This window comes from Salmo salar, chromosome 17, assembly GCF_965601325.2.
Source record: "Salmo salar chromosome 17, fSalSal1, whole genome shotgun sequence".
Classification (NCBI taxonomy): domain Eukaryota; kingdom Metazoa; phylum Chordata; class Actinopteri; order Salmoniformes; family Salmonidae; genus Salmo; species Salmo salar.
In genome coordinates this window covers 30,527,150-30,549,126 of record NC_138307.1, presented here as the reverse complement: position 1 = coordinate 30,549,126, position 21,977 = coordinate 30,527,150, and the positions used below count along the sequence as shown (strand labels likewise).

At 39.3% G+C, this 21,977-nt stretch overlaps 1 pseudogene across 1 annotated transcript; it reads left to right on the top strand.

The window, feature by feature from the left end:
• Positions 1-13,857: 13,857 nt before the first annotated feature.
• On the top strand, positions 13,858-18,606 carry LOC145861463 (uncharacterized; annotated as a pseudogene). Its single transcript, XR_014381278.1, has 2 exons — positions 13,858-14,386; positions 17,445-18,606. The product of XR_014381278.1 is annotated as an uncharacterized LOC145861463 (transcript).
• The last annotated feature ends 3,371 nt before the right edge of the window (positions 18,607-21,977 follow it).

The window sequence follows — 21,977 nt, the reverse complement described above, 5'->3', positions numbered from 1 at the left end:
TATGTTAACATTATTAAAGTGGCATTATTTAGTGTCTAGTGATCCATTTATTAAAGTGGCCAATGATTTGAGTCTGTATGTAGGCAGCAGCCTCTGTTAGTGATGGTTTTTCAGTCTCTCAGTCCCAGCTTTGATGCACCCGTACTGACCTTGCCTTCTGGATGGTAGCAGGGTTAACAGGCAGTGGTTTGGGTGGTTGTTGTCCTTGATCTTTTTGGTCGTCCTGTGACATCGGGTGCTGTAGGTGTCCTGGAGGGTAGGTAGTTTGCCCCCGGTGATATGTTGTGCAGACCGCACCACCCGCTAGAGAGCCTTGTGGTTGAGGGTGGTGCAGTTGCCGTACCAGGCAGTGCTACAGCCCGACAGGATGCTCTCAATTGTGCATCTGTAAAAGTTGGTCAGGGTTTTAGGTGACAAGCCAAATTTCTTCCATTTCCTGAGGTTGAAGAGGCGCTGTTGCCGAGGAACTTAAACTTTCCACCTTCTCCACTACTGTCCTGTCGAGTGGGGGGGGGGGGGTGCTCCCTCTGCTGTTTCCTGAAGTCCACGATCATCTCCTTTGTTTTGTTGACGTTGAGTGAGAGTTTGTTGCTCACGTTTGGTTGGATACAGTACAGCGTTGTAGCAATCTCAACTGATTGGATATCACTGTCTCGTTGACGATTTAAAGCCGACAAAGACAACCTACTGGTAGCCGAGGAACTGCGTTTGAGAACAGATTAATTGAAAGATCTGGCTTAGACTTATGATAAAGAACGTGAACAAACTCTTGACCAAGTCCATATTCTACAGGAACAATTCGTTTTAGCCCAAAATATATACGATGAAGTCCACGCAAATCTAGATGAATCTGATGAGCTAGCTAAAAACAGGGGCGAGCAACTTGATGCCCTACACTCAAAGCAATAATGTTCTATTGCAAAAGCTGCATACCAAAGACGTTCAGTTAATGAACACATTTACCAAGTTGGATGACAAAACAGCGGAACTCCTTGAAGTCGCTGATTTAATGAACGATGAGAAAGCCCAGGTGAGAAAGTTGGAAAACGTGATCTCTAAGCAAAAGGAGGACATCACATCACTTAATCTCTTGCTTCGCACTCGAGACCTTTCCCTGAAAACCATGACAGATAAGTATGAGGCGGAGCAAGTGCGACACCTACGTGTTTAAGATAAACACCATCTCCTAGGTGGACTCTGCGATACAGCAGAATACCACCCTTAGGTATCATCTGGAGGAACTCCAGAACAGTCACGCGCTATCACGGGACTACCTAACCGAGCAACCTAGCTCACAACCGGAGCTCAGGGAACGAAGGAATGTAGACGACAGGAGATTTCAGACTTCACCTCTCTTAACCTCTTGGGGCTAGGTGGGACGCTAGCGTGCCACCTGTGGTGCACTCCATCAACAGCAGGTGCATTTCAAGAGCGGCAAATTTGAATCCAAATAAATGTCAAAATTCTAATTTTTCAAAAATACAACTATGTTACACCATTTGAAAGATAAACATCTCCTTAATCTAACCACGTTTTACGATTTCAAAAAGGTTTTACGGCGAAAGCATAAATTTAGAGTATGTTAGGACAGTACATTTACAAGAGTTGTGTGTAATGTTTTGTCAAGTCAAAGACAGGGTCACCAAAACCATAAAACCAGCTAAAATGATACACTAACCTTTTACAATCTCCATCAGATGACACTCCTAGGACATTATGTTAGACAATGCATGCATTTTTAGTTCTATCAAGTTCATATTTATATACAAAAACAGCGTTTTACTATGGCATTGATGTTGAGGAAATCGTTTCCCTCCAATAACCGGCAGTCAAGTCAGCGTCACAAATTAAATAATTAAAATTAGAAAACATTGGTAAAATATTATATTGTCATTTAAAGAATTATAGATTTACATCTTTTGAACGCAATCAACTTGCCAGATTTAAAAATAACCTTACTGGGAAATCACACTTTGCAATAATCTGAGCACTGTGCCCAGAAAAATACGCGTTGCGATACAGACTAGACGTCATGTTGGGGAGATCTAAAATCGAAAATACTATGTAAATAATCCATTACCTTTGATTCTCTTCATCAGATGTCACTTCCAGGTATCACAGGTCCATAACGAATGTAGTTTTGTTCAAAAAAGCTCATCATTTATGTCCAAAAATCTCCGTCTCGTTAGCACATGATGTAAGCCAGCCGGACTTCTCGTCATGAACGAGGGGAAAAAATATATTTCCGTTCGTTCAAACATGTCAAACGTTGTATAGCATAAATCATTAGGGCCTTTTTTAACCAGAACATGAATAATATTCAAGGTGGACGAATGCATAGCCTTTTATAACGTATTGGAACGAGGGTACCCAACATGAAGTAGCGCGCCAGGTGTCTAATGGGACATCACCGTTCCATGGCTCTTGTTCGGTCAGATCTCCCTCCAGAAGACTCAAAACACTTTGTAAAGGCTGGTGACATCTAGTGGAAGCAATAGGAAGTGCCAAAATATTCCTAAACCCCTGTGTTTTTCAATGGGATAGGTTTAAAGTCAATACAACACATCAGGTATCCACTTCCTGTCAGAAAATGTCTCAGGGTTTTGCCTGCCAAATGAGTTCTGTTATACTCACAGACACCATTCAAACAGTTTTGGAAACTTTAGAGTGTTTTCTATCCATATATAATAAGTATATGCATATTCTAGTTACTGGGTAGGATTAGTAACCAGATTAAATCGGGTACATTTTTTTTATCCAGACGTGCAAATGCTGCCCCCTAGACCCAACAGGTTAAGGGTCCCTCAGTCTTTTCCTCTTGACCATTCGGCCCACAGTAACCCGGCGCCCCCTCGCCAACATAACCAAAGCTTGGCTTTTCGTCCCACAATTCCCCACAGGAGGGTGCAGATGCTCCCCGCGCACTTGGCAGGGATCGCCTTGACAAAATCGTCAAACTTCCGCATCTTTGACCCCGGTCCAGGAAAGCCAAACGACACTGAGACGTTCTTAGCAGACATAGAGGACACCTTGGATGACTACCCTAATGCTACATATATCGACAGGCTTTACCTGTTGAAGCTAACGTCCAACAGACGTGACAAGGTTCACCCGTCTACAACAGCAACACGTGCAAAACGACTACGCTAAACTTGCCACGGCTTTGAAAATAGAATTCAGCGGTTCTGAGACTCGCAAACATGATAGCTCGTTGGCTAACAATGTCAAACAAGCACGAAATAAACACTCACAAGCCTACTATCATTGTTCAGCTTACTTTGGCATGCTCACTGAAACAGGAATAGAAGTGCTATTGCCTTTCAAACAACTGTTTCTGTCGAACATGTATCCCAACTTCATTAACTTCTTGGACCCTACTGCCCACATTGCCAAAGGGCCCTTTGCCAATTTCGTCACTTCTAGAGCTTGCGAGCACAGCTAAGAGACCGGAATTTGATTTTCGAGCTCGATCCAGATCGACTGGGTCGGCCTAGTTGCCAGGTCGGCCAGATGCGAGAATTATCTCCTCACAGTGACTTGCGCATTGACAAAGTAGATGGAGTGCCTGCCCGCAAACCAATGACACAGCGGAAAGCACGGCCATTCTTTTGCTCAACCACATTTTCAGTCGTTTCAGCCTGCCAGGAGAAACCGTTGACAGCAACAGAGGAACTCACTTTTCGGCAGCTGTAATGACCGAACTGTGGTGGCTCCTGGGAATCAAAGCTAAACTCCACATCGCGTACCACCCTAGGAGCTCTGGCAGGCTAGAAATGAGCAACCAGACAATTGTCAGAATCCTGAGGAAATATGTGGCAGCCAACCACAAAGATTGAGACCTCAAACTCCCACTGGTACTGATTGCGATCAGAGCCACACGCAACAGGTCTACGGGAATAACACCAATCGAGATGATGAAGGGCCGGCAAATGACACTTCCACTGCATCTCCTGTACCAACCGGGAGATGTCGCCGCAGCCACCGCCTACACGGCTCATCAACACGTGACGGACTTGCGAACCCACCTCCAAACTACCTTTGCGTACGCTCAAGGAAAGTTGGAAAGAAGTGCAGAAGGTGACAAGACCCATTACGACAAAAAGGCATCAGGTGTTCGAGGTCAGATTATATGTGGTACTACATATACACCAAACCCGCAGGCATCGCGGCAAAGTTCTTGCCCCACTGGACGGGGCCACACGAGATTGTGGTGAAACTGTCACCTGTAGCTTATCAAATCAGGATTGGTCGACAATCCACCATGTTAGTGGGTCCACAGGAAACAAATTGTTTTATACTCCCCCATGTCAGCCAGCACCGAATAGACAGAAACCTAGCAAAGTCAGAGGTACTAAGAAAATTCTTAAATGACCTCAGCTGATCCCTTCCAGGAGATCAGTATGTTGCAGGACAATATCAACAGTGACAACGAATGTACACTACCGTTCAACAGTTTGGGGTCACTTATAAATGTCCTTGTTTTTTAAAGAAAAGCACTTTTTTTCCATTTAAAATAACATCAAATTGATCAAAAATACAGTGTAGACATTGTTAATGTTGTCAATGACTATTGTAGCTGGAAACGGCAGATTTTTTTTATGGAATATCTACATAGGCTTACAGAGGCCCATCATTAGCAACCATCACTCCTGTGTTCCAATGGCACGTTGTGTTAGCTAATCAAAGTTTATCATTTTAAAAGGTGAATTGATCATTAGAAAACCCTTTTGCAATTATGTTAGCACAGCTGAAAACTGTTGTTCTGATTAAAGAAGCATTAAAACTGGCCTTCTTTAGACTAGTTGAGTACCTGGAGCATCAGCATTTGTGTGTTCGATTACAGGCTCAAAATGGCCAGAAACAAAACTTTCTTCTGAAACTCATCAGTCTATTCTTGTTCTGAGAAATGAAGGCTATTCCATGTGAGAAATTGCCAAGAAACTGAAGATCTCGTACAACGCTATGTACTACTCCCTTTGACAGAACAGCATAAACTGGCTCTAACCAGAATAGAAAGAGGAGTGGGAGGTCCTGGTGCACAACTGGGCAAGAGGACAAGTACATTGGAGTGTCTCGTTTGAGAAACAGATGCCTCACAAGTCCTCAATTGGCAGCTTCATTAAATAGTACCCGCAAAACACCAGTCTCATTGTCAACAGTGAAGAGGCGACTCCGGGATGTTGGCCTTCTAGGAAGAGTTCCAATGTCTGTTATTTTGCCCATCTTAATCTTTTCTTTTTATGAGCCAGTCTCAGATATGGCTCAGCATCCCGGAGTCGCCTCTTCACTGTTGACGTTGAGACTGGTCAAGTATTCATAAAATGTTTTTGTTTTTTTACATGGCTAAAAGAGAAATAATATAATATATATTGTTTACAGGAAACTCATTCTACAAATATAGATGAGGTTGAGTGTAAAAAGGACTGGGAGGGAGAAATATATTTTTGTCATGGTCAAAGAAACTCAAAAGGGGTGATTATACTAATTAATACAAATTTTTATCCGATTGTGCAAATAGATCCGTAAGGAAGATGGATTATTTTAAATATGCTATTGGACCAAAAACAGATCTGGCTAATTAATCTATATGGGCCAAACAATGATGATCTACACTTTTTCAAAAATATATGTAATAATCTATTGAGCTCACAAGCAACGAAATCTATTATGGTGGGAGATTATAATATGGTTTTAACTACCTCAATGGATCGTAAAGGAAATCATTCTACAAACTATCACCCTCAAGCATTTAAGGAGATTACAAAGATCATGGATACATTAGAACTAGTGGATATATGGAGGTTGAAAATCCCTGACCTAGTGAGTTATACATGGAGGAGGCTTAATCAAGCTAGCCGTCTTGATTACTTCCTAGTCTTGTTCTTGCTGGCATCAAAAGTATTAATAGGAGACCGAATGCGATCGGACCACCATCTAATTGGCCTCCATATAGCTCTTTCAGAATTTCCACGTGGACAGGGATATTGGAAATGTAATCAAAGCCTATTGGATGACCAATTTGTTCTTAACTAAGACAATATAATTCATAATTTACTTTTTGTACAACGTAGGTACAGCAGATCCTCTTATTGTATACAACACTTTCAATATACTTTTAGAGGCCATTCAATACAATACTCATCATTAAAACAAAAGCAGTTTAGGTCTAAAGAGATTAGACTAATAAAGGAAATAGAGGAAGTAACAGAGCAGGTAGATGGTAATGTAAACTATTATAGAGGCACAAAATATGTTAGTGGAAAAACAAAAAGAACTGGAGGTACTTATTCAAGAACGATCAAGTGTAATGTATTACAAAAATAAAGCGAATTGGATGGAAAATGGGGGGATATGCACACAATTTTTCTTGAATCTTCAACACAGAAATTCTAACAGAAAGACTTTACAGAAACTCATTAAAATTATGGAGTTTTCCATGATTCACCAAATTATATTTTGAAAGAGGAAGCAAAAATATTTTAAGCAAATGTTTTCTTTTCAGTCTCCTATATTTCCACTGTTAACTGTAAGGATTTATTTTATAATAATAATAATGTAAAATTAACACATTTACAGAAAGACCGGTGTGAAGGCCAACTTACAGAAGAGGAACTTTGAGGCAATAATATCTTTTCAGTCTGGAAAAAACACCAGGGCTTGACACTATACCAGTAGAGGGATATCAGACCTTTTTGATGTACTCAAAGATCCATTATTAGCATATTTTAATTACTTTTATACAAACGGTAGACTTTCAGGTCCTCAACAAGGTCTGATTTCATTACTACTAAAACAGGACCCAGGTGGTAAGTATAAAGATCCTGTCCATTTAAAAAAATGGAGACCTCTAACACCTCAATGATGTGATGTGAAAATCTTGTCGAAATGCATAGCATAGAATAATAGAATAAAAAAGGTTATAACAGCTATTGTTCATCCTGATCAGACAGGTTATTTATATGGACGATATATTGGAGATAATATACAACAATTACTTGAAACAATTGAACATTATGAAACATTTTAAGATAGCAGGTCTGGTCTTCATAGCAGATTTTGAAAAGGTATTTGATAAAGTACGATTACAATTTATATATAAATGCCTGGAATACTTTAATTTTGGTGAATCTCTTATACAATGGGTTAAAGTTATGTACAGCAATCCCAGATGTAAACAATGGTTACTTCTCAAAGTATTGAGCTTTTAGAGGAGTAAAACAAGGCTGTTCGTTGTCTCCATATCTATTTATCATGGCCATTGAAATGCTAGCTATTAAAATGACATCCAACAAGAACATCAAGGTGTTAGAAATCCAGCGGATAAAAACAAAAGTGTCAATGTATGCTGATGACTCCAATTTTTTCTTAAATCCGCAATCTGGATCCCTGCACAGTCTCATTGAAGATCTTGATCACTTTTCTAGCACCTCTGGATTAAAACCTAATTATGACAAGGGTACCATATTACGTATTGGATCATTAAAAAAATGTGTTGACACTACCTTGTAGTTTACCAATAAAATGGGCGAATGGTGAAGTAGACATACTTGGTATTCACATCTCAAAAAATATAAATTCATTTACCACAATTAATTTAAATAGAAAGTTAGCAAAAATAGATACAATTCTGCAACCATGGAGAGGTAAATACTTGTCTAGTTATGGAATAATTACATTGATTAACTCTCTGGTCCATCACAGTTTACTTACTTACTAATAGCATTGCCTACTCCAGATGATTTGTTTTTAAAATCATATGAGCAAAAAAACCATTTCATTTTATTTGGAATGCTAAGCCAGACACAATTAAATGTGCCTATTTATATAATTAATATGAGTTTGGGGGGCTACAATTATTAAATATTAAAACTTTAAACCTCTCACTAAAAGCTTCACTCATACATAAGTTATACTTAAACCCAAAATGCTTCTCCAGTATATTAAGAAAAGCTCATCCTTTGTTCAAAAATTGCTTTTTTGCCTTCATACAGATTACAACTTCTCATTTCCGACTAATTGAAAATTAAATTTTGTTTAAAGTATCACCCTTTCTTTAAACAAGCCATACAAAGCTGGTTACAATTTCAATTTATCCTCCAGAAAAGATAGAACAAATATTACAACAAATGTAATGGTTAAACTCAAATATATTGATTAATAAAAAACATTCTTTATGGAAAAATGTTTAAAATGGTATTATATTTATTAATGATATTATGAATAGAAAGTGAGGAGTTATATCACATATGCAGTTGTCGAAAATATATGGGAATATCTTCTCAATCCAAACTTACAACCAACTGATTGCAGCACTACCACAAAAATGGAGGAGGCAAGTGGAAAAGGGAGAAAGTAGGGAACTTGTTTGCCTGCCATATATTAAAGATACAAATTGGCTGAAAGGAATTGGTATAAATAGAAAAATATACCAGTTTCATCTGAGGACAAAAATGTTGACAGCTGCGCCATACATGTTGCAAAATAAATGGGAGGAAATGTTCGATATACCAATTCCATGGCACATGGTTTATGAACTGGTACAAAAAACTACAGTTGACTCAACACTTAGTTTTTCAATTTAAATTATTATATAAAAGTATTGCCACTAACAGAGTGCTATATATATGGGGAATACAACAATCTCAGCTCTGTCGATTTTGTTGCGAAGAGACAGAATCAATAGATCACTTATTCTGGTATTGCCCCTATGTAGCTTGTTTCTAGTCACAGGTTCAGGAATGGTTAAAAAACCACAACATGCACTTAAAATTAACCTTACAAATAGCAGTGTTGGGCGATCTGGAAAGCCATAGGCAATCAATAAATAATACAATAATACTCGTAGGAAAGGTTTTCATCTTTAGCTCACAATCAGTGGATAATATACGATTAAAAAGATTCTAACATTTTGTAAAACATCACAGCACAATTGATAAATATATGGCACATGGAAACCAAGGGCAGTCTATGGTGAGAGTGGCTGAGGGTTGGTTTTAAAGAGTTTGTTTGGTAATGTATTGTTGTTATATATAAAAGTAGCATGTATGTTAAATAGATTTTTTAAATGATTTGGGAAAATGTATGTATATGTAGCAAAAAAGCTGTAAAAAAAAAAATAGGGGTTAAAAAATAAAGAATTATAGAAATTACTCAAATATGGCTGACTGAGGATAATAACAAAAAAATTGCAATTAAACATTGTTTTTATTCAAATAAATTATAGCCATAGCTCTAGTTTTTCTCATCTTCAGGTTCACCCTCTCAAACTGAACAGGACATCAGTAGGCTTAGTCCATGCACACAGATATTTTGTATTTCTGCAGCCTCGCCTCCTGAAGTGCCATCGTACACAAAAAACTGGAAAGAAAGTACATTTTCTTATAAATATAACTTTGCACTGTTTGTCTCCGAGCATGATCTTGGTATAGCCTAGGCCTATAGTATAGTCTATGGATCATGTTGGAAGAGAGAAGAAACCTCTGTGAGGAGGGCCGGAGGGGTCCACCCCAACGACACTAACCACAGTCCTATCTCACACACCTCTCCACTCACGCTGCTCTGAACAGGCAGGGCCATGACAAAACCAGTAAAAAGAACAGACCTAGGTCCTCTGAGAAATAGACTGATTGTTTATCTTATAAGTGGTGACTCGGCCTAGTTGGAAGGTATAAATATGTCATTGTGTGACTTGTATGTTATATTAGCAGCTGACGTATCCAGTAGGTTGAATAAATCTGGTGTGTGCTTTTACGAGTTGTCAATCTGAGTTTCTCCTCTGTTCGTTCAGAACTTAACAATCCTTTTATTGAGACCACACTTGGCACACTTGATATTGCACACCCAGCAGCGAATCAGGGAGGAAGGGCATCATGAGATATAATAAGCAACTAATTCTCAAACCCTGAGCAATGTGACATTTGATTGATTGCAAATTACATGACACTCCCTGAACTAAATGTAAAAATACTAAACCCTCCCCTTGACTGAAATCTAAAAAGAATGACACTCCCTCATTTTCCTCCAGGTAACAATTATGTAAATTTCACCTCTCCCTAAGCGACTGTTGTTTAATGATATACATACTTTGAAACTACTACATATGTTTATTAAATTGTCTTTTAAAACTAGATGTATTATTTTCATCCTTGATGAGGAAGAATGTGTTTGGATAACTGCATGTAACTTGATTGATCCGCTAATGAAAAATAAATATTCTACTGCTCAGCCTATGGGTTATCTATACAAAAAATGTGTTTGTTTAATTGATAGCATGCGAAATAATTTAAATGTCTATGTATCTACTCAATACATGTCACTACACCTCTACATGCCAATTAGCTAGCCCCCAGTATGTTCTACAATGCATACAAATAATGTTTTGCAGTATAAAGGACATTTTTCATATTTAAATAAATGTGAAATAAAACGAATGTATTTGTAATTTAAAAAAATAATATTTTTTGTGTTTTCTATGGTGCCAAAGTCCAGGGACAATATTACTACCACAATTCAAGTATGACCTTCTTAATATTGGCCAATGGAACCAGAGAGGAAGCTTGTGTTACCCTTTCCATGCCCCATTGTTCAGAGTGGAAGAGCTGTGAACTCACCTGTGATGGTCCACATCTACTACAACCTTTCCTATTGTGTTAGTAACCAACACAGCATTTTAGGAAGCCATTGTTCAAAATGTGTTCATACGTAAGATTACAATGGGAGGGGGTGTGGCATGCACAGGGGAGGACCAGGAGGTTGATTTCAGACGTCTATTTAGGACTGGGATCCTATCCAGAGTTGACAGATTGACAGTGAGGACAAACCCAGCCTGCCTCTCCTTCCACACTGAGTCCAAACCTACAGTCACTGGGTCCTGATTGTGACAGTGGAGCCCAGTTTGCACTGCAGGATCGAAAGTTTGTATCAGTGAAACTGGAAGACTGCAGTCAAACAATGGAGCTGAATGTCATCATTAAAGATGAAGAGGAGGAGAACATTGGGAAATCTTTTATTCATGGTAAAACCAGGTTCTAGCTTTAAATGCTATTCATGAATTAAACCTCTAAGTTATGACCCAGTCTATTGCTATGTTGAATTATGACATTACACATCACTGAAGAACTTCCAACTGTACAAATGTAGTTATGAAAGTTCAATCAGTAAGGCTGGTCTGAATGGTTTGTTACTTCATTCATCTAGTAAACTCTATGGTGCAGTTCCGCTGACACAGATTAAGCCTAATCCTTGAATAAATTCCACTTTTAAATTGTACTAACTGAAATGGCTTTTCTCAGACATGGTTTAAAATAGTCTCAGACTTGTCCTAGTCTAGATTTAAAATCAGTATTATTTAATCTAGATCTAACTAGTGGGGAACCATGAGGGCCTTCAGAGAAGGTTAAGGCTTGATAAAAATGTATATATTTTTAAAAATAAAATTTCGTTTAAATTTGTATTTCGTTTTAATAATTGTAATAATTTTCTGATTTCATCTCTTCAGTTGTTGTTGGAAAGAGAAGGGTTAACACTGAAGAGAAAAAAAATATCCAATCAGGATTTTCTTTGGTGGTCTCTGGGTAGAAAAATCTAGCTAGCTCAGCCAGCCATAAGCAAGAGTCTTTGGTAACAGCATATATAGAGTGTGTCTGAAAGTGGGCGTGTTGACTGAAGTGGGAGGATCAACAGAGGTGGGTGTATGGAAAGTGAATCAGCTAATTGAGAAGATTTGTTGCCACTCAAGACCGTTTTGTGTGGCTGATTTGATTGTTGCACAACCAGTTGATTGTTTGACAACTGTAGCATTTTATCTAAGCAAAACCCTAACCTTTTTCCTAACCTTAACCTCATTATCCTAACCTGCCACGTTAATTATCCTAACCATTTTCCTAATCCTAACTTCATTCTCCAAACCGGCCACGTGAATTATCCCAACCTGCTAGGTTAGTTCTCTTAACCTGCTATGTAAACATTACGCTGATCAGCATGTACCTGGGTATGGCTGGTCTGAACAATAATGGAGTGCTGATGTTAAAATTCCACCTTTCCAGAAACAAGTCTCTCACCGTTGTCGCTTGTTATAGACCCCCTTCAGCCCACAGCTGTGCCCTGGACACCATATGTGAATTGATTACCCCTCATCTATCTTCAGAGTTCGTACTGTTAGGTGATCTCAACTGGGACATGCTTAACACCCCGGCCGTCCTACAATCTAAGCTAGATGCCCTCAATCTCACACAAATGATCAAGGAACCTACCAGGTGCAACTCTAAATCCGTAACCATGGGCACCCTCTTAGGTATCATCCTGACCAATTTGTCCTCTAAATACACCTCTGCTGTCTTCAATCAGGGTCTCAGCGATCATTTCCTCATTGCCTGCGTGCGTAATGGGTCCGCGGTTAAACGACCACCCCTCATCACTGTCAAACGCTCCCTAAAACACTTCAGCGAGTAGGCCTTTCTAATCGACCTGGCCGGGGTATCCTGGAAGGATATTGACCTCATCACGTCAGTAGAGGATGCCTGGTTGCTCTTTAAAAGTGCTTTCCTATCCATCTTAAATAAGCATGCGCCATTCAAAAAATATAGAACTAAGAACAGATATAACCCTTGGTTCACCCCAGACTTGACTGCCCTTAACCAGCACAAAAACATCCTGTGGCGTTCTGCATTAGCATCGAATAGCCACCGCGATATGCAACTTTTTCAGGGAAGTTAGGAACCAATATATTCAGTCAGTTAGGAAAGCTAAGGCTAGCTTTTTCAAACAGAAATTTTATACATTTTATTATGAACGCATTAGATTGACGGTAACAGTAGTCAGATTAGGCTACAGGTAAAACAAATGTTAAAAAACACTGTCTGTTGTTGACAAGCATATTCAGTTAATATTCATATTTAATTCAGTGATTGAAATGATGAGCCCATCCCTCAGTAGCCTATTCCAGCAGGCTACTGGGAAACAAGCACTTCTTATTGAGGAATTGCCTCGCATTCATGTTGAACAAATTAGTCTGGAAATCTGAAGTAAGCAAGCTGCTAAATCGTTCAGTTTACATCTTGCCTACATCTTGTCTAGGCTACTGTAGACTATCTGAAATTATATGTAGGTCTATCAGGCTACCTGCCTTTATCCAAGCAAACTATGTCAAAATGTAATTAGAAACATAAACCCAGATTTTTTACTGTTGCCTATGTCTTTTGAAATGACAAGTCAATCTCGCAAATAGGTCATTTATAACGGCTGTAGTCTTACAATCTGGCACATAATAACTGCACAATTTCCATAAATTAGCCTAACATTCGTTTTTTTTTAAATGTTCATCCAAATGTTTCTTGCTCAGAGATTTCGAGATCCTCTGCCAGCTTTCATCTCTCAAACTCTCCTTTCGGATTTATCTATTGTTATGCACATGCGCAAAGGGTATTTATTTACAATAATGAACCTGATTCAAGCCCAGAATGCTGATTGGCTGAAAGCCGTAATATATCAGACCATATACCAGGGGTATGACAAAACATTACTTTTTACTGTTCTAATTACGTTGGTAACCAGTTTATAATAGCAATAAGGCATCCTTGGGGTTTGTGGTATGTGGCCAGGCACTCCGCGTTGCGTTGTGGTTAAGAACAGCCCTTAACCGTGGTATGTTGCCCATATACCATACCCCCTTGTGCCTTATTGCTTAGTCAAGTCGACATTCATTGATAGAAAATGATCTGGTGAGTTTAATAAAGGTGTTATGTAAAGGTCGTATAAAATGTGTTATATCTGGAGTTTCCTCGGACAATGAGGTTCATCTTCTTATGCAGAAGATTCCTGAGTGTTTGGAGCACTAAACCGTGTGTAGATGGAAAGAAGGAGGAAAGTCAATCGGTTTTACTGATGTTGGAAGAAGAGTATCAACCTACTAATCTTTTTGGTATTTATTAGGTTCCCCATTAGCCGCTGCAAAAGCATCAGAATTGTTCACTTCTTTCATTAACTTCTCAAACCCCGGCTTGGTCTGATTCCCAAGCGTTCTCGCAAGTCTCGCGTTGTTGCGTCTCTTGGTTTAGGAACTCTGTGGCTGTTGTGGGGGAACAGGAATTTCCGGCCAGGCGCGCATCATTCTTCATAACAAAGAAAGCGCTAGAATTGTGCAGTAGAGACGATTACTTTTGTCTCCGTTTCAAATTGATTGCTACAGGTATGTAATAGCATGTTTAAACTTTCTAATATCGAAAGAACATGTCATAAAAAAACGTTAAGGTATTATCACGTTTAGTTAAGGTTTTATGTTCTATTTTTGTGTCAAACTGAGTGAGTGAAGAACGCAGTCAAACACTGGAGCTGAATGTCAACATTAAAGATGAAGAAGAGGAGAAGATTGGGAAATCTCTTTCTCATGGTAAGCACAGTTTCTATCTAACTAAGTTTGTTATTCATTCCAACTTCTCACTGTGTATGAAAAGTTGCAGTAGAACTGTTTCATGATGAACTGTTTCAATGAGAAGGTAGATGTTTTTCCTGTGTTGCTCAGTTGGTAGATCATGATCCTCTCATCGCCAGGGTTGTGGGTTCGATTCCCATGGGGGACCAGTACGAAAAAAGTATTAATGTATGCACTCATTACTGTAAGTTGCTATGGATATGAGCGTCTGCTAAATGACTAATGTAAATTTGCAGTACGTGAGGAGATAAAGAACATTCCTTTCTTCATTACATCTGTCACATTATTATGTAGTTTACGGTAGTCCCCCCAGTCACGTGGTGTTTGATGACAAACACACAACGAGAAGAGACCGGAGCCTTGTGAGTCAGTTACTGTTGTGCAGCATGCGCCATCTAATTACAGTATGGAATTCACAACTAAATGTTTGCCAGCTAAATATCTTACAACTGTTAAGTTAACAGTCTACAATGTGTTAAATGCTCTGCAGTTGTCTATTTGGTTTGCTAATTTAGTAGCTAGTTAGCTACCTAGCTAAGTGGTTAGCTTCTTCTAAAATCAAGCATTCGCTTGGTAACAGCAGAGAATGCCCTCCTGGATCAAGAGCCCTGCAGGCTAATATTCGTTTGGGGGTGCAGCAAACTGAGTAGTGTTTTTCAGTTACCTGTATATTTGTATAGTTTGTCAGACTCTACACAAAATGTTCGCAATGCGCTCATTAGCATTTAGTATTCTCTATGAGGATTCCTTAGTGCTTGTTAGCATTTTGATAGCATTCTGCTGAGTGACTTTTTAAACAGCTGTAGTCAACTTGTGCTCTAGGTAATAGATAAAGCACCTCGCGTTCATAAATTTGCCCGTTTAGATAATTTTTCATAATGTACTAGTTTCCCAAAACAGTGGTCTGAGCCAGTAACGTGTGTCAAACGGTGGCTATAAAATATATTTTGATTTAACACTTTTCTTTTTGGTTACTACATGATTCCATATGTGTTATTTCATAGTTTGTCTTCACTATTATTCTACAATGTAGAAAAATATAAAAAATAAAGAAACCCTCGAATGAGTAGGTGTTCTGAAACCTTTTACCGGTAGTGTATATCTGCAGAAATAAGACCGATCCTGCTTGTGTTGCCTGTTTGTTTCTAATAGCCTACTGATTCCGTGAGCACAAAGCCTCACGCAACATGTCGGATAAACAATTAAAAAAATTCAGCTGTTTTTTTTAATCTTTGCTATGCTGTAATAAAGGCTTAACCAAACGTTTCAACAGACTCAGTTATGCTTATAATTTATTTAGTGTTGTTTATATTGTTCCAAATAGTCACAACATTTTTCTTGTAATCTAACAGCACCTGTTTGGCACACATAATATGCACAGTGTTTGCTCCGTACCTTCTTTTTCTTGATCTCCAGAATGTTCCACAACTAGTCACATTTATTCCACACATCTGACTTCCCCTTTACCTCCTGAGCAACCAGTAAACATTCTCCCGTTTCGAGTTTGTCACGTCCTCTGCAACCATTTTGCTGTTACAGTATTCTGAGTTTGTTATAACCAATTTATTGATGTGATTATGATATGATGTAGGTTTGGCCCTATTGGTCAGGTGCATGTGATGTATACATGGGTCACAAAGAGAGCAAAAGTTGAGGCAATAGATAATGTTTTTCCTTAACAAATGAGGGATTTCAGCAACAGAACTTTTCAGTCAGAAATGTCTGTAATTATGTTGCAGCTTCAGCAATATGGACAGTGTGATGAACACTGTTGATGTTCTGTGGTGGTCGCTACAGCAGGGAAGAGAGAGAGACAACAGGTGCTAGTCTTTTTGTTGTTGTAAGTCTGAGCACAATCGTATCAATTGCGGTCGAACTCCCTCTAGCCATTTGTGTGTTTTAGTTTAAGCGCAGTTTGATTAAATAATTATCAGACAAGCTCAGTGCATGTGGTTGATTTGATTAAAACACGTGTCTATATATGGAGAAATAGATGTTACATTTTTTTCGACCCATCGATTGGTGGAAAGAACAGACTACTCTTGGTGCCCTAATGGACTGTGCAAGGTGTTTTTTGAAATGTATTTTTATTTCACCTTTATTTAAACAGGTAGGGTAGTTGAGAACAAGTTTTCATTTACAACTGCGACCTGGCCAAGATAAAGCAAAGCAGTGCGACACAAACAACAACACAGAGTTACACATGGAATAAACAAGCGTACAGTCAACACAATAGAAAAAAAGAAAGTCTATATACAGTGTGTGCAAATGGCGTGAGGAGGTAAGACAAATATATAGGCCATAGTAGCGAAGTAATTACAATTTAGCAAATTAACACTGGCGTGATATATTAGCAGATGATGATGTGCAAGTAGAAATACTGGTGTGCAAAAGAGCAGAAAAGTAAATAAAAACAATATGGGGATGAGGTAGGTAGATTGCGTGGGCTATTTACAGATGGGCTATGTACAGCTGCAGCGATCGGTTAGCTGCTCAGATAGCTGATGTTTAAAGTTAGTGAGGGAAATATAAGTATCCAGCTTCAGCGATTTTTGCAATTCGTTCCAGTCATTGAAAGTATTCTACAGAGAGGCTGGCCCATGTTGACTCAAAAGCTTCCCACAGTTGTCAAGTTTGATGGATGTCCTTTGGTTGGTGGACCGTTCTTGATACATAAGGGAAAATGTTCAGCATGAAAAACCCAGCAGCATTACAGTTCTAGACACAAACCGGTGCACCTGGCACCTATGATCATACCCTGTTCAAAGGCACTTAAATCTGTTTTCTTGCCCATTCACCCTCTAAATGGCAGACATTCGATCCAAATGATCTCAAGCCTTAAAAATCTTTCTTTAACCCGTCTCCTTCCCTTCATGTACACCGATATGAAGTGGATTTAACAAGTGACATCAATAAGGGATCATAGCAGTCACCTGGTCAATCTGTCATGGAAAGAGCAGGTGTTCATAATATTTTGTACCACTGACTTTTTTTTCTTCTGCTGCTGTTCACACAGGTCATGTTGAGACATTCTCTACATCCAGAGAGCAACAGCAGGAAGAGAGCTAAGAGGTCTCACCACTGCCCACATTGTGAGGAGATTTTCCCATTTCTATCAAAGCTAAAAATACACCTAAAAATACACACAGGAGAGAATCTGTATTCCTGTACTGACTGTGGGAAAAGATTCACATCATCACATTCTCTGACAGTTCATCAGAGTGCACACAGGAGAGAAGCCTTACTCCTGCTCTGACTGTGGGGGGAGATTCTCTCGACGGAGCCACTTAAAAAGACACCAACATATACACACAGGAGAGAAGCCTTACTTCTGCTCTGACTGTGGGAAGAGTTTCTCCCTATTAGATAGCTTAAAAGCACATGCATGTATACATATTGGAGAAAAGCCTTACTCTTGCTCTGGCTGTGGGAAGAGGTTCTCTCAACGGAGCAACTTAAAAATACACCAACGTTTACATACAGGAGAAAAGCCTTATTCCTGCTCGGACTGTGAAAAGAGTTTCTCCCAATTGGATAAGTTAAATAGTCACCAGCGAATACATACAGGAGAGAAGCCTTACTTCTGCTCTGACTTTGGGACTTGTTTCAGCCAAATTGATACCTTAAAATGTCACCAGCGAATACATATAGGAGAGAAGCCTTACTCTTGCTCTGACTGTGGGCAGAGCTTCTCTCAACACAGCAGCTTAAAGGAACACCAACGTATACACACCGGAGAGAAGCCTTACTCCTGCTCTGAATGTGGGATGAGTTTCTCTCTACAGGACAGCTTGAAATCACACCAACGTATACACACAGGAGAGAAGCCTTACTTCTGCTCTGACTGTGGAAAGAATTTCTCTCGACACAGCAGCTTAAAGAAACACCAACGTATACACACAGGAGAGAAGCCTTACCTCTGCTTTGAATGTGGGAAGAGTTTTACAACATCAAGTGCTCTGACAGTTCATCAGGGAGTGCACACAGGAGAGAAGCCATACTCCTGCTCTGACTGTGGGGGAGTTACTCTCGACTGGGAAACTTAGAAACACACCATCGTACACATACGGGAGAGAAGCCTTACTCTTGTTCTGACTGTGGTAAATGCTTCACAACATCAAGTGCTCTGACAGTTCATCAGAAAACACACACAGGAGAGAAGCACACCAACGGATACACACAAGCCAAGACTTTTGCAGATTAAAATCTTACGTTTTCAGTGGATTGGCAATGGACCCATTTTAAAGTATCCTTTTTTGGTAACAAAAGGAGAGAAGCTTCATCAGTTCTCTCAGACCAGCAAAGATTAAAGTCACTTCATCACTTAATTCTCATTAAAGAAGTGGTAAGTGAATTGGATCAAATGAAGAAAGTGTAGAACACTACTGTAATCCTATTGTTTCTCACTGTGAGAGAACTGTGCAGAGGAAAAGGAGCATTACAGAATGTTAGCCTCTTTTTACTGATCAGTGTGCATCTTGTCAGTTTTGGTGTGTTTTGTTAGCTTCTACTGCAAAGATATTGAGATGTCCTTGGATTGGCCCTTAGTGTTGAATATCCTCTTAGGTTTCTCTTGTTGAAACAATGGAGTCTGATGGTTGACTGTGTAGTACTGCTTCCCTCTGCAGTTTTCTGTGGGAATGAGCTAGTCGACACAGCATGTATGAGATAGAGATGGTGTGATGATCAGTTTTCAGCATATATATGCCTTACTCCTTGTTTTTCTATTGGTAACCCAATAGAAAAACAAGTGAAAATATATAAAATGCAGCTACTTGGCTGTTATTCTAGCAACACGGTTTCACGTGACTGTTAGCCATAGTTGGCTAGCTAGCAAGCAAGCAAGGGATAAGAAACGACTTGGTCGCATCTGTAGATACAGAATAATAATACTTTGACTGGATCGAGTCTCTGGCAACCTATCCAATAGAATGAACGGACATCTTTTCTCAGCCAATCAAAATCATGAATCAGTGTGATTTTATGGATATATACAAAGAAATGTTGATAGAAAAACAGGTAAAACGACATGAAATGCAGCTAGTTTGCTGTGTTACCAGCGTCAGTTTGAAATGATTGTGTTTGCTGTGTAGATGGCTAGCTGTGTAGATGGCTAGCTAACAGTGTCCTGACTAGCTTCTCTGAACAGTGTCCTGACCAGAGAGCACATTTTCTGTGCCATGCGAAATCCAAAACAGCTTAAACAAATGCAGATGTTTGACCAGTTTTTTTATTTAATTGGTAACCCATTGTATAAAAGCAAATGTTCCCTAGAGGTTTTGGACAACTTTTTTTTTTGCATGGCTTTGCTGATCTATGGTACTCTTACCTATGACTGCAGCACAGCCATGCTAAACAATTGTTTTAGTATAGTCTAATGTGATGTGCCATCTGTAAATACGAATACATTTGTTTAAATTGCGAGACTAGTTGGTTTAGCCACAGAAAAAGACAGCAACCTTCCCGCTAGTCATGGTTGGCTGAGATAATAAGTGGGCTGGACATGCCTAGAGATGAGTTTGTATTGGTCTGCGATATAGCACGTATTGCGTAGTACTTCTGCGTAAGTGTTGCTCTCCACTTTTCTGGAGGACTGAGTTTTGAAATCAGAGGAATTAGAGTATGATAGCAAAGGAGATGGAGAAAACACGTCTCTGGATTACATCTTCAAACTAAGGGCAAACATGGCATCTGTGACAGGGAGACGCATCCATCCATGATGTATACGGGTAAGATAATGTAGCTAGCTAGACTTTCAGATATTACATGTTTCTAATTTTGACAGTGGTTTAATTTCAAGCTAAAGTGGCTTGAAATTAGGCTATAATGTTAGCTAGCTAACAATGAACCTGGTTGGTTAGCTACCTGCAGATTCATGCAGGGTAGTAATGTCATGAGTTGGGATTATGGTTAATTGTTTACCTAGCTAGCTACATGTCTTAACCTCTATGGGCTAGGTGGGACGCTTGCGTCCCACCTACGTAACAGCCACTGGCAGCCTGTGGCGCGATTTTCAAAACCTTAAAAATCCTATTACTTCAATTTCTCAAACATATGACTATTTTACAGCTATTTAAAGACAAGACTCTCGTTAATCTAACCACACTGTCCGATTTCAAAAAGGCTTTACAACGAAAACAAAACATTAGATTATGTCAGCAGAGTACCAAGCCAGAAATAATCAGACACCCATTTTTCAAGTCAGCATATAATGTCACCAAAACCCAGAAGACAGCTAAATGCAGCACTCACCTTTGATGATCTTCATCAGATGACAACCCTAGGACATTATGTTATACAATACATGCATGTTTTGTTCAATCAAGTTCATATTTATATCAAAAACCAGCTTTTTACATTAGCATGTGACGTTCAGAACTAGCATACCCCCCGCAAACTTCCGGGGAATTCGCTAACATTTTACTAAATTACTCACGATAAACGTTCACAAAAAGCATAACAATTATTTTAAGAATTATAGATACAGACCTCCTCTATGCACTCGATATGTCCGATTTTAAAATAGCTTTTTGGTGAAAGCACATTTTGCAATATTCTAAGTACATAGCCCAGGCATCACGGGCTCGCTATTTAGACACCCGGCAAGTTTAGCACTCACCATAATCATATTTACTATTATAAAAGTTTGATTACCTTTTGTTGTCTTCGTCAGAATGCACACCCAGGACTGCTACTTCAATAACAAATGTTGGTTTGGTCCAAAATAATCCATCGTTATATCCGAATAGCGGCGTTTTGTTCGTGCGTTCCAGACACTATCCGAAATAGTAAAGAAGTGTCGCGCGCATGGCGCAATTCGTGACAATAAAATTCTAAATATTCCATTACCGTACTTCAAAGCATGTCAACCGCTGTTTAAAATCAATTTTTACGCCATTTTTCTCGTAGAAAAGCGATAATATTCCGACAGGGAATCTCCTTTTCGGCAAACAGAGGAAAAAATCCCAAAGGCAGGGGCGGTCGGGTCAGGCGCATAAACCCAGTGTCCCTTGATCGGCCACTTGAGAAAGGCGATAATGTGTTTCAGCCTGGGGCTGGAATGACGACATTCTGTTTTTTCCCGGGCTCTGAGCGCCTATGGACGACGTGGGAAGTGTCACGTTAGAGCAGAGATCCTTAGTAAATGATAGAGATGGAAAAGAAGTTCAAGAAATGGTCAGACAGGCCACTTCCTGTAAAGGAATCTCTCAGGTTTTGACCTGCCATTTGAGTTCTGTTATACTCACAGACACCATTCAAACAGTTTTAGAAAATTTAGGGTGTTTTCTATCCATATGTAATAAGTATATGCATATTCTAGTTACTGGGTAGGAGTGGTAACCAGATTAAATCGGGTATGTTTTTTATCCAGCCGTGTCAATACTGCCCCCTAGCCCTAACAGGTTAACAAAAGACTCCACTATGCAAGTAACCATTTCAGTTGCATTTGTAATTTCAGTCTGAGTATGCCAGAGTGCAGAATAACTGATGAATTTATGAACGCTCAACACAGTTGAATATGGCCGGTCTCAGTAAATGTCTGCAAAAA